This window comes from Tenrec ecaudatus, chromosome 3 (assembly GCF_050624435.1).
Source record: "Tenrec ecaudatus isolate mTenEca1 chromosome 3, mTenEca1.hap1, whole genome shotgun sequence".
Classification (NCBI taxonomy): Eukaryota; Metazoa; Chordata; class Mammalia; order Afrosoricida; family Tenrecidae; genus Tenrec; species Tenrec ecaudatus.
Window position 1 is genome coordinate 174,129,079 of NC_134532.1, and position 12,311 is coordinate 174,141,389.

The window sequence follows — 12,311 nt, forward strand, 5'->3', positions numbered from 1 at the left end:
TACTTTGCTTAATGCCCACTGAATTAAAAAGTTTTCTAATATGGCTGGTAGATACAGACACTTATTTATAATCCGTAATCACCATGTGCTGTGGACTGTAATCTCTTCATATGGTTCTTTTTCCATCATTGTGTTGCTTCCCCACATGCATATGCAGATCAGTATCTGCTAACGACTCAACCAGTTGCAATTGTTGACACATCTCTGGAGTTGTCCTCTGTATAGCTTTTGCGTCTTCAGCAGAGAATGATCTGCATACCTATGTGAGGAAATAGCACAAGGCTGGAAAAAGAACCATTTGAAGAGATTCTGGCTCCTCTTTTTGGGTGGCTTCTAGTCGTGGTCTTTCTGGTCTATCAAGTATTATCACCTCAACACATGAGTCTGACAGTCTTTCCTTTGGTTCCTCATTCCTGTACTGTGACCTGAAAACTTGCAAGGCCAAAGATAAAGAAAGTTCTAGACCTCACCTTGTTTGTGTCCTGCCACTCGAGAGTCACTATCCTTTGTTCCCTGCTGTGCAATGCTAACCATGGGAGATGCTCCATGGGAGAAAGACAAGGCTTTCTGTGCCTGTAAAGTTCTATGGGGTCAATTCGAGTTGAAGTAGACTCTATGACAGTGATTTTTTCCTGTGTTTTTGTTTTCTGTGCAGTGACTAAAATGCCATTTTTTGTGGGAGGGAAAAGGTAGTGATAGTTAGCTTCCCCACCCCCCCCCACAGTTGTTTTTTATTACAGGATAAATACTAATCTTTTACTCCATCCTAAGTAGAAATGGAAGCCTACTAAATTGTTGTGCATTTCTTCCTTTTACTTTTATGTCAACTGAATATGTGAGGATGCTGTAGGCATTGAATTATAAAGTTGTGGAATATGTCAATTCCTAAGTCACTAGAGAAAATGGGAACATAGAAAAAATGTCTATACTTTCCCTCCACCACTTATCTGTCAGGACTGAGTAGTGTTCTGTTCTGTTGTGTATAGGGTATCTATGGTGTTCTGTTGTGTAATGGTCTCTATGGTGTTCCATTCTGTTGTGTATAGGGTCTCTAGGGTGTTCCGTTGTGTAATGGTCTCTATGGTGTTCCGTTCTGTGTGTATAGGGTCTCTATGGTGTTCCATTCTGTTGTGTGTAGGGTCTCTAGGGTGTTCTGTTTTGTGTGTATAGGGTCTCTCTGGGTTGGAACTGACTCCACAGCACCCAACAACAACAGCAGCATGCTATACCGACAACTATATTCAGGTAAGATTGGATATTATAGTTAGTTGTAAAAACATACTTTTCCTTGTCTAGTGTTATTTTAGGAAAACCATTTAAAATATTTAAGACATTTTTGAAGAAAACAGGTTCAAAGGAAACTTCTTTCTTTCAGCGGACAATCTCCCTTTGCAGTTGCAGTGAGCATATCTGTATACCTAGCTAGGGTACCGTGATCCTTGGTTTTTCTAATTAAAGCCTCCATTGCTCAGTGATCACAATGTTCCATATCCATATGGTCATTGCAATAAGCAAGTTTCTATCTAAGATTTTAATGAAACTAAAGTTTCTGATACGAATGCTATTGTTTTCTTGAAAACGATGTTAACTTCTCTAGCTGATAGCTATGTTGAGAATGCGATACCATATTAAATAGAGCTTAATGTCCAGCAAAAATAGACATCTGATAGCAAGCTTTTCTCTTTAGTACATGTGATAAAAGGAACCCTTGTGGTGTAGTGGTTACACACTGAACTGATTTCTGCCTGGTCAGCAGTTCAAAATCACTAGCAGCTCTACAGGTGAATGACCGGGGCTTTATACTCCAGGAGATAGTTACAGTGTCAGAAACGACAGAGGGTCACTTTGAGTCAGCATTGACTTGATTGCACCGAGTTTGGTTTATTTGTGATCAAAGGAGCCCCGCTGTTGTGATGGTTTAGCACTCAACTGCTACTAAAAGGTTAGCAGTTTAAGCCCCCAGGAGTCTTTGGGAAAAATATATGGGAATCTGCTCCCATGAAGATTCACAACCTTGGGAGCCTTAGAGGGAAGCTCTTCTTTGTCCTTTACGTTCATTATCAGTGTTGAAATTGATGTGATAGCAATGGGATTAAACATTTTTTTTTGTATGTGATAAATGGCTTACTTTTCATCTAAGATATTCTTGAGTTTAGTTAGACAAAGGTTTACCGCCATTTGTCCCTAGGCTTCCAGCAACCCACATAAGAGCTCATAACATGGGAGCGATCCTGTCCTGCTGTCCATTGAATTACTACGATTCGGAACGAACGTGAAAGCATCTAACAGCAACAAATCTTAGGAGTTGTCTTCTGTTATCTTAATTTATCGTGATATTTTAGGATCCTTATTCTTTTTGAGGTGACACTGTTTAATGGGTGGAAATAGTAACAACCCATACCCACTGCGAGTCAATTTCGCCTCGTGGCTACCCAGTGTGTTGCAAAGTTGAACTGAGCTTCACTGTTTTCTTGGCTGTACACTTTGTGTGTGTGTCTAGTTTTATTTTGTTGTTGATGATGAGAATAAACTTGACAAAACATCCACTAATTCAACATTTTCTACAGTTACAAGTTAATGATGTTGGTTACATTCTTCACCCTCCCTCTCTAAGTTGCTTCTCTCTTATTAACATACATTCACTGCCCCATAAAGTCCCAGTGTCATCTCTCTAGCTGGATAAACTATTTTTATTTATTTATTTCAATACTCAGAGTTTTTCATTGATTAATGACTATATATATATATATATATATATATATATATATATATGCTTTGAAAAGTGGTGGAAAACTGGAATGAAATGGTAACTCCTCTCATACATGTTGAAATGAAATAAAGCCATTTTAGATCAATTTCATTCAAAGTGTAATTATTTGTGAAGGACTGCCATTTCTAAGCTTAGGTCATCATGTGAGCCAAACTTAGACATTTGGCTGTGTCACTTACTTGAGAAACTTGCTGAGCTTCCATGTCCCTATGTACAAAATGGATAAACAGGGGAATTTCATCATTTGTGGATTAAATTAATTCTCACCAAACATTTGCAAAGTAAATTCTAATATTATACTATAGAGCAAAGTGGACAGGCTGACTGTTTCTTCAACTCAATGGATTGGGAAAGTAGGTAAGAGAACTACCTCAGATGCAACGTGTAACTTCAGTTGGATTCAGATTTGAATATAAAATTGAAAAGAGGAAATTTTTGAGACAATTGGGGAAATATAAGTAAGGATTAGGTATTACATGAGGTGTGCTGGAGTTAATTCTGACTCATGAATTACTAGTTTTGGTGTGTGCAATGATAACGATGTTATAGCTATGTAAACTGCCATACGTAATAGAGATATATGAGGAGATTTAAAAAAATTCATGAAAAATAGACTTGAAATATATAAATACAAAATTAAAATTTTATTTATAAACATAAAGTCCATCAAGGCCAGCAAAACTGTGGAAGAGATGGTATCAAACATTTCATCTATCCCTCAAGAACTGAGCATCTTAAGAATTTAACCATGTCAATGTAATCCTTTTTACATAATTAACTGAAAAAAGTAGGTGTTCTTTAAATGTATTTGTTTTAATATTAAGAAATAAGAAGGCACAAGGAAACAAATCCGGGGTGTAAGGTGAGTGATTCATGATTTCCCATCACAATTCATCAGAACAGGCTTGGTGAGAGGAATGAGCAGGAGCATTGTCATGGCAGGTGAAGCTTTCCCAGGTATTTTTCCACTAAATCTTAGGCTAAATTTCTGAACAAACACAATCTCATAATAAGCAGATGTTCTTATTCTTTCCATCACTTGTCTGTCCGTTTGTCTTACTGTGGTGGCTGCAAGCGTTGTCACTGGTATTTAAAGGCCAGCAGGCTCACCCCATGTGAACAGGTCTTATCAGAGCTTCTAGACTAGGAACAGACAATGAAGAAGGACTTGGCTCTCCACATCGGTGAAAGTAATTGCTGAAAACCTTCTGCATATCTTAGCAGTATTGTCAGAGACTGGCGGCCTAAGGAGCGGAGAAAGAACGTTTTGGAGTTGGTGCCAGAGGATGGGCCCCTGGTCTCAAAGAGCACTCCGAAAGTGACTGAAGAAGAGCTGATTTCTCAGAGTGGAGTCGATTATGGTACCATGAGGTAGATAAAGTCTGTGGGAACGGAGCCTTCAGGATCTACAGTTGCTGACGGGAATCGACTTAAGGTCAGGAGAAACAGTCACAAAAATCTGCTGCTGAAAACTGTGTAAAGTGTGAATCTAGGACAACGGGAAGTTTTCAACATTGAAATGGTATGCATGAAGATTGACATAGTAGGCACCAGTGAGCTGAAGTGAACTGATAGTTGCCATTTGGAATCAGAATGATTTTCTATGGAGGGAATAACACAATCAAGAGGAACGGTGTGTCATCCATTATCAGAAAGAACATTGCAAAATCAATGATGAAGTACAACGTTATCTGTGACAGGATTATATCTCGCCACCTTCAAGGAAATCCAATCAATCCGACCATTATTCAAATTTAAGTACCACTCACAAAAGCCAGTTTGAAGTTTACCAATGACTTCATTTGGAAATTGATCAAACATGCAATCAAATGACATAGATAGTTATTGGAATGCAAAAGTTGGAAAGTAGGAGGAAGGAACAGTAGTTGGAAAATATGGACTTCGTGATAGAAATGTAGCTGGAGATTTTGAGATAGAATTTTGCAAAACTAACAACTTGTTCAAAGCAAGTACCTTTTCCCAACAACACAAAAAGTGACTACGCATGGATTTTCCCCAGATACAATAAACAGAAATCAAATTGACTACATCTGTGGAAAGACATGATGGAGAAGCTCATTATTAGCAGCGAAAACCAGACTCGGGGCTGACTGTTGGAAAGACCATTATTGCTCACATAAAAGTTCAGGATAAGTTGAAGAAAATTAAACCAAATCTACAAGAGCTAAAATACGACTTGAGTGTACCCCACCTAAATTTTGAGAACATCTCAAGAACAGATTTGATGCATTGAACACTAAAGACAGAGACATGATGAGCTGTGGTGGGCAGCATGGCCATCACTCGTGAAGAAAGCAAAAAGTCATTAAAAAGACAGGAAAGAAAGAAAAGATCAAAGTGGACATCAGACGAGATTCTGGAAGGGGAAAAAAATGGCAAAAGAAAAGAACCAGAGGGCGATGCTGGCACTGGGGAAGCAGGGCGCTAGCCCACCCAGGGGGAGGTATTGTTTATGTCTCCACAGAAATAGGAGTGTGAGTGCAGACCCCACCATGGTGCACCAAACCTTCAGGGCAACGTAACCACATGGAACAACTCATGAACACAGTGGGCTACAGGGCTGGCCCCAATCAGCGCCAAGCTGACCCCTCCCTAGAAGTATGTGAGACAGAGGAAAATACTAAGCCTATACATTGGGGTGAGGGCCTGGCCTGCCGTGCCCACATTGGAAGCACACCAAGTCCTGAGGACGACATCCCTGCATGGGGCTGCTAAGGCACAGAGAGGAATGTAGGGTTGACCTCAGATGGAGACATAATGTCTCCTCCCTGGAACACACCACGAGAGAAGACAATACTGGGGACTCACAGTGGGGCATGAGTCCAATCTGAACCCCCCACAGTGGGGCAAATCAAGAAGGAAACATAGTAGTTCAACAACGGGAGCAAAGTCAAGCTACAATGCCCCTGAGGAGCCCCCCAAATAGACTTCAAGCTAGGAGGGTGGTTCTTGGAGTCTCCAGTCATAAAAATAAATGGACAGACCTGGAATTGTATATGCTTTTTTTTTGCTATTATTTATTTTAATCCTTTTATTCAATCTTTTGTTTTCTTTTTGTTTTGTCTCCGTTATTGTTAGTTTGCCTACCTATATAAGATAGGCATGGGAAGCAAGCACAAGGAGAAAGCAGCAGGACTGACTCTCCTGGAGGGAACTGGGGGGAGGAGGAGGCAAGGGAATGGAGCAGTGATCAAACAATGCGATAGGGGAACAGCTAGGGAATTAAAATCAACAACAAGGAGTATGTAGAGATCCTGGGGGTGTTGCAGCAATAGCAATCTACCTGAGGGGAATTGCTAAATGGCAGAAGAAGGGTGTGTGCAATGGTGGGACAGGAGGAAGGTTAAAGGAAACAGAGGAAAGAACTAGGAAGCAAAGCTATGGACAGAGTTATAAACAAAGATGGATGCATATATAAATACATTAATTCATAAAAATAGAGGAATTGGCATAGGTACATATATTTATGTGACATTACATTGAGGTCATGCATGGACTTTGGGCCTCTGCGCAAGCCCTCCCTTAACACAAGAACACTTTGTTCTCTCAACCTGGCATTCTGTGATGCTTACCCTTCCAGCAGGATCTCTGAAGACAAATTAGATGCACAAGCAAATGTGGTGAATAAAGCTGATGATACCCAGATATCAAAAGATATAGCATCTTGGGTCTTAAAGGCTTGAGGCTATCTAGCAGAGAAGCAACAAGCCTATATGGAGGAAGCACACCAGCCTGTGTAATCATGAGATATTGATGGTATCAGGTAACAGGCATCAGAAGACTCAAAACAAACAAACAAACAAACAACTCCATATTGCTAAGAATGAGCGGGGAGCCAGAGCAGAGACCCAAACCCATCTGCAGACAATGGAATATCCAATCACAGAAGGTTCACAGGAAGCAATGAGTCAACCTGGGTGCAGTATAGAACGGATGAAACACGCATTCCTCTAGTTCTTTGAGGCTTGCTCATCCCCACCATCATGATTCCAGCCCTGCCTTTCAGTTCTGGCTAGACTGGAGCATGTGAGCATGTACACTGGTACAGATAAGAGCTCACTACACATGGAAAAACCCCTCAGGAACAGAAATGAAAGTAGCAATACCAGGAGGGTAGGGAGAATGTGGGGTATGAGGGGAGGAAGGGGAACCAATCACAATGTTCAATGCATAACACACACACACACACACACACACACACACACACCAGGGGGATGAACATTAGAAACCATGGGTGAAGGGAGACAGCGGTCGGTGTAAGATATGAAAATAATAATTTAAAATTTATCAAGGGGTCATGAGGGGGGTAATGGGGGAGGAGGGAACAAAGAGTAGCTAATACCAAGGGCTCAAATAGAAAGTAAATGTTTATAAAATAATGATGACAGCATATGTAAAAATATGTCTGATACAATTGATGTATTAGTCTGGGTTCTTTAGAGAAACAAATCCACAGAAACTCATGTACAAGGAGAGTTTTATATAAAGGTTAAGTGCACATCAAGAAAGCATCCCAACCCAGTGCTGCCCAAACCCACAAGTCCAACATTGGCTCATATGTCCGACACCAATCTACAAAGTTCTCCTCCATCTCACAAAACACACACAATGATGCCAACTGCAGGAGGAAAGCTGAATCAGTGAACAGGTAAGCATCTCAGCGCTGGCAGGGGGTCTCCACATGGCTGCTCCAGCACCCAGGGCTGCGTCAGGGTAGGTCCATGTTGCTTCTCCTCAAGGATGTCTTGCAGGAAGTGAGCCTTGCCAGCTGAAGGGAACTGGCTAAGGCAGCTGCACCCTGGTCCAACCATCACAAAACAAGAGACCCGAGAACTCAAAAGGCGAGGCTCACGGAGCCATTTATCTCTCTGGCCTTCAACTAACCCCAGCTGTGTTTATTGGCCAGGTTGGCACAATAAACTAACTACCTCAATTGCTATAAGAGCTGTAAGAGCCACCAATAAAATGATCTGTAAAAATCAATCAACCAACCGATGAAGAATAGACTGACATTTTTTCTTAATCGTAGAGTAGCTAAAGCAAATAGAAGAAAGGAAGAAGTCAAGGAGCCAAGATCTGGAGAAGCCAAAGCCAACCATTATAATGAAATGTGCAAAGCCCCAAATTAGAAAGCCAAAAGGAAAGAGCACATTTAGCACGTCTGAAACTGAAATACGTCTAGAAAAAAAAAATCAAGTCTTGAGTGGCAATCTTGAAAGCCTATATGGGCAAAATGTCGAATGATGTAGGAAGCAGCAAGAAAATATGGAAAGAATGGACAGATTCAGTGGACCAAGAAGAAGTAGTTGACAGCCCACTATTTCAGGAGGTAGCACACGAACAAGAACCAGTGGTGTTGAAGGAAGAAGTTTAAACTGCACTGAAGGCATTGGCCAATAGCAAGGCTCCAGGAATTGATGAAATATCAATTGAAATGCTTCAGCAAGCCGACCAAGCACCGGAAGCACTCCCTCGTCTCTGCCAGGAAAGTCGGAAGACAGCTACCTGGTCAACCGCCTGGAAGACATCTATATTCCCATTCCAAAGAAAGGGGACCCAACAGAATGATCAAACTATAGAACAATATCACTGATATCATTTAAGCCAGTAAAATGTTGCTTAAGATAATCTAACAAAGTTCCAGCTTATGTTGACAGGGAGCTTCCAGATGCCCAGACCGGATTCAGAAGAGGACATGGGACAAGAGATGTCATTGCTGATGTCAGATGGATCTTGGCTGAAAGCAGAGAACACCATAAGGATGTTTACTTGTATTTTATTGACTCTGCCGAGGCATTTGACTCTGTGGATCACAACAAACTGTGGATGACCTTGAGAAGAACAGGAATTCCAGAACACTCCACTGTGCTCATGGGGAACTTGTACACGGATCACGAGGTAGGTGTGCCTCAGTACAGGGTAATATTGCATAGTTTAAACTCATGAAAGGTGTATTACAGGTTGTATTTTCTCATCATACTTATACATCAAATTATATGCTGAGCAAGTCATCAGAGAAGCTGGCTTAATGAGGAAGAATGTGGCATCAGGATTGAAGGATGACTTATTAAAAACCAGTGATATGCAAATGACACAACCTTGCTTGCTGAAAGTGAGGAGGACTTGAAGCACTTGCTGGTGAAGATCAAGGATTGCAGCCCTCAGTATGGATTACAATTCAATTAAAGACCACTAAAATCCTCACAATCGGACCAATAGTGGACCAGAGGCAACATCATGACACATGTAGAAAAAGTTGAAGTTGTCAAGTTGTCTTACTTGGATTCAGAATCAATGCTCATGGAAGCAGCAGTCGAGAGATCAAAAGATGTATCGCATTCGGTAAATCGGCTGCACAAACAAAACCTCTTCAGCATGTTGAAAAGCCAGGATCGTATTTTGAGGACTACGATGTGTCTTCCCCAAGTCATGGTCTTTTCCATCGCCTCACATGTATATGAACGTTCAGCCTTGAATAAACAAGACAGGAGAAGAATTGATACGTTTGAATTGTGGTGCTGACGAAGAGTAGTGAAAGTAACACAGACTGCTGAAAGGACAAACTGAGCTGCGTTGGAATATGGCCAGAGTACTCTTTAGAGACAAAGATGGCAAGACTTTGTCTTACATACTTTGGACATGTGTGGAGAAACTGGTCCCTGGAGAAGGACATCAAGTTGAAAGCTCTGGCCTTATCTGCAGTTGGTCTGGGTGCATCCGTGTTGTTATCTATATTGAATGGAACATTTGTGCAACTTTAATGTTTTCAGTCAGAATCCTGAAATCAATGAAGATGTCTATGGGGTTGGCTATTGTTTTGGTTGGGAATGAGCCGTCCTATGAGATTGAAGCATGAATGGGATTAATTATTCCCTCCTACACTGATGTGATTGGTCAACATTGCGTCCCCCTTTCTTAACACCAGTTACCCGTTTGTACACTGCTGATCTCCTTGGGGCTTTTCCTAAGCCATCAGTGGTTTCACCATTCTCCCATGCAAACGTCACAATAAATGTCATGTTTGTTTGATTCACGTTTGCTTTAATTCGAGCAGAACTCAGGTAGCTTGGATAGGGGCTCTTTTCTTTCTTTCAATCACTTTATTGGGGTTCACACAACTCTTATCACAACCCACACACACATCAATTGTGTCAAGCACAGTTACACATTCATTGTAGGAGCTCTTTTCAAACGGAAGTCTTCGCCCTTGTAGTGACTCAAACGAGATTCTTTTCAGACAGATTAGTACATGTTTATTTTGGTGTTTAAAAAAAGGAATTCATGCCAATTTTTTTTCACCATACACATCTCCATGAAATATTCAAAGACCCAAATATAGGCATGAACTGACATGAGGTGTGGAATTTGCTAAAAAAACATTTCAGGAAAAATAAAAGCAACAACAAAAGAATGGATTACGTGAAGTAAGTGCAGCAAAAGCTTGAGACGGGACTGGTTTCGCCACCACAACGATGCACCTGCTCAAGCAGCCATCTCAGTGCGCCAGTTTTGGGCAAAAAAGTAGCATGTCTCTCTTGCTCCAAGAGTTGTCCAGTCATTATCACAGTCAATTTTTGCACATTTTCTTCTTTCTTATACTTATTATTAGTGGAATTATTTTTTACCTGTGGAAAAGTACACAGAGCAAAGCATTCTCCAATTCAATACATTCCATGTGTATATTTCAGTGCCATTGATTATACTTGGCTATGTAACCATTACTGATAACCTTTCCCAAATTATTCCAACACCATTAAGGTGAACTCATTGGCCCCTAAGAAAAACCCTTCCTCCTTCACCCAGGTTGTTAACTTTGGCTTCTTTTCTTTATTTCCCACAGTTTCCTTGATATAAAACTCACATAATATATACTCCCATTCTGAAGTTATTTTTAAAATCATTTTATTGGGGGGGCTTGTATAATTCTTATTACAATCCATCCATCCATCCATTGTGTCAAGCACATTTGTACGTTTGTTGCCATCACCATTCCCCAAACATTTGCTTTCTACTTGAGCCCTTGGTATCAGCTCCTCATTTTTGCCCCTCCCTCCCCGGTCCCTCCTCCCTTATAAAACCTTGATCATTTATAAATTACCATTTTGTCATATCTTACACTGTCCATCTCCCTTCACCCACTTTTCTGTTGTCCATGGAGGGGATTATATGTAGATCTTTGTAATCAGTTCCCCTTTTCTACCCCACCTTCCCTCTACCCTCCAGGTATTGCTACTCTCACCATTGATCCTGAAGGGATCATCTGTTCTGGATTCCCTGTGTTTCCAGTTCCAATCTGTACCAATGTACATCCTCTGGTCTAGCCAGATTTGTAAGGTAGAACTGGGATCATGATTGTGGGGGAGTGGGGGTGGGTGGGAAGGAAACATTTCAGAACTAGAGGAAAGTTATATGTTTCATCATTGATACCCTGCACCATGACTGGCTCATCTCCTCCCCACAACCCTTCCGTAAGGGGGTGTCCAGTTGTCCACAGATGGGCTTTGGGTCTCCACTCTGCACTCCCCCTCATTCATAATGATATGATTTTTTTGTTCTTTGATGCCTGATACCTGATCCCTTGGACACATCTTGTGGTCCCACAGGCTGGTGTGCTTCTTCCATGTGAGCTTTGTTGTTTCTGACCTAGATGGCTGCTTGTTTATCTTCAAGCCTTTAAGACCCCAGATGCTAGATCTTTTGATTATAACAATCAATTCCAGCGCTACCCCCCTGTCCAAAATTCATTGTTTGCTTCACCACCCCCACCCCACCCCACCCTTAAACTCTTGCCCCTTGCCTTAGTTATTGTCTCTATACATCCATTCCTTCTGTGTTTCATTAACTTGGAAACAACATAAACAAAAGAAAACAAAACAAAATGAAGTACAACGAAGAAAATAGTATTAATCATAACGATATAAAGATTTTTAAAAAGAGTAAAGAAATAAGACCACCAACAATATTTAAAAAAAAACAGAGAAGAAATTTCAGTCATGGAACAAGCAAGATGATTTAAGTCTAGATCAAATTCAGGTTGGGTCAAGAGGGAGGTCGACTGTCCAAGTATCATATTATACCAAAATTCCATGCACCATGGAATCAAATTTGCAATAGTCACGGTCTGATAGTAAAGCTGTTTGAGTCGCTCACCTGTGGTCAGAGGGCGTCTGCCGGAGGCTTCATCTGACTAGATGCTCTGCAGATGGGTTTGGAGCTCCCATTGACCTCCACGGCCTTCTACAAATCAGGTGTTCTCATTTTAAACTCTGATACTTTTCCCTTCATCATATTTGGATTTTGTTACTATTATTTTTGGATCACACAGACTCGTGAGATCCTTCTGTGTGGATTTCATTGCCGTGTCACTTAAGTGGCTGCTTGTCTGAATACAAGCTAAACTCGTGATTTACTATTCCGCTGGATGGATGGTTACAAGGGTTTTCTAACATAAGAATTTAGACTCTTTTTGGAAGATGAGTCCACTAACTGTCAATTTCATGATAAGTAAGCCTCACACCTC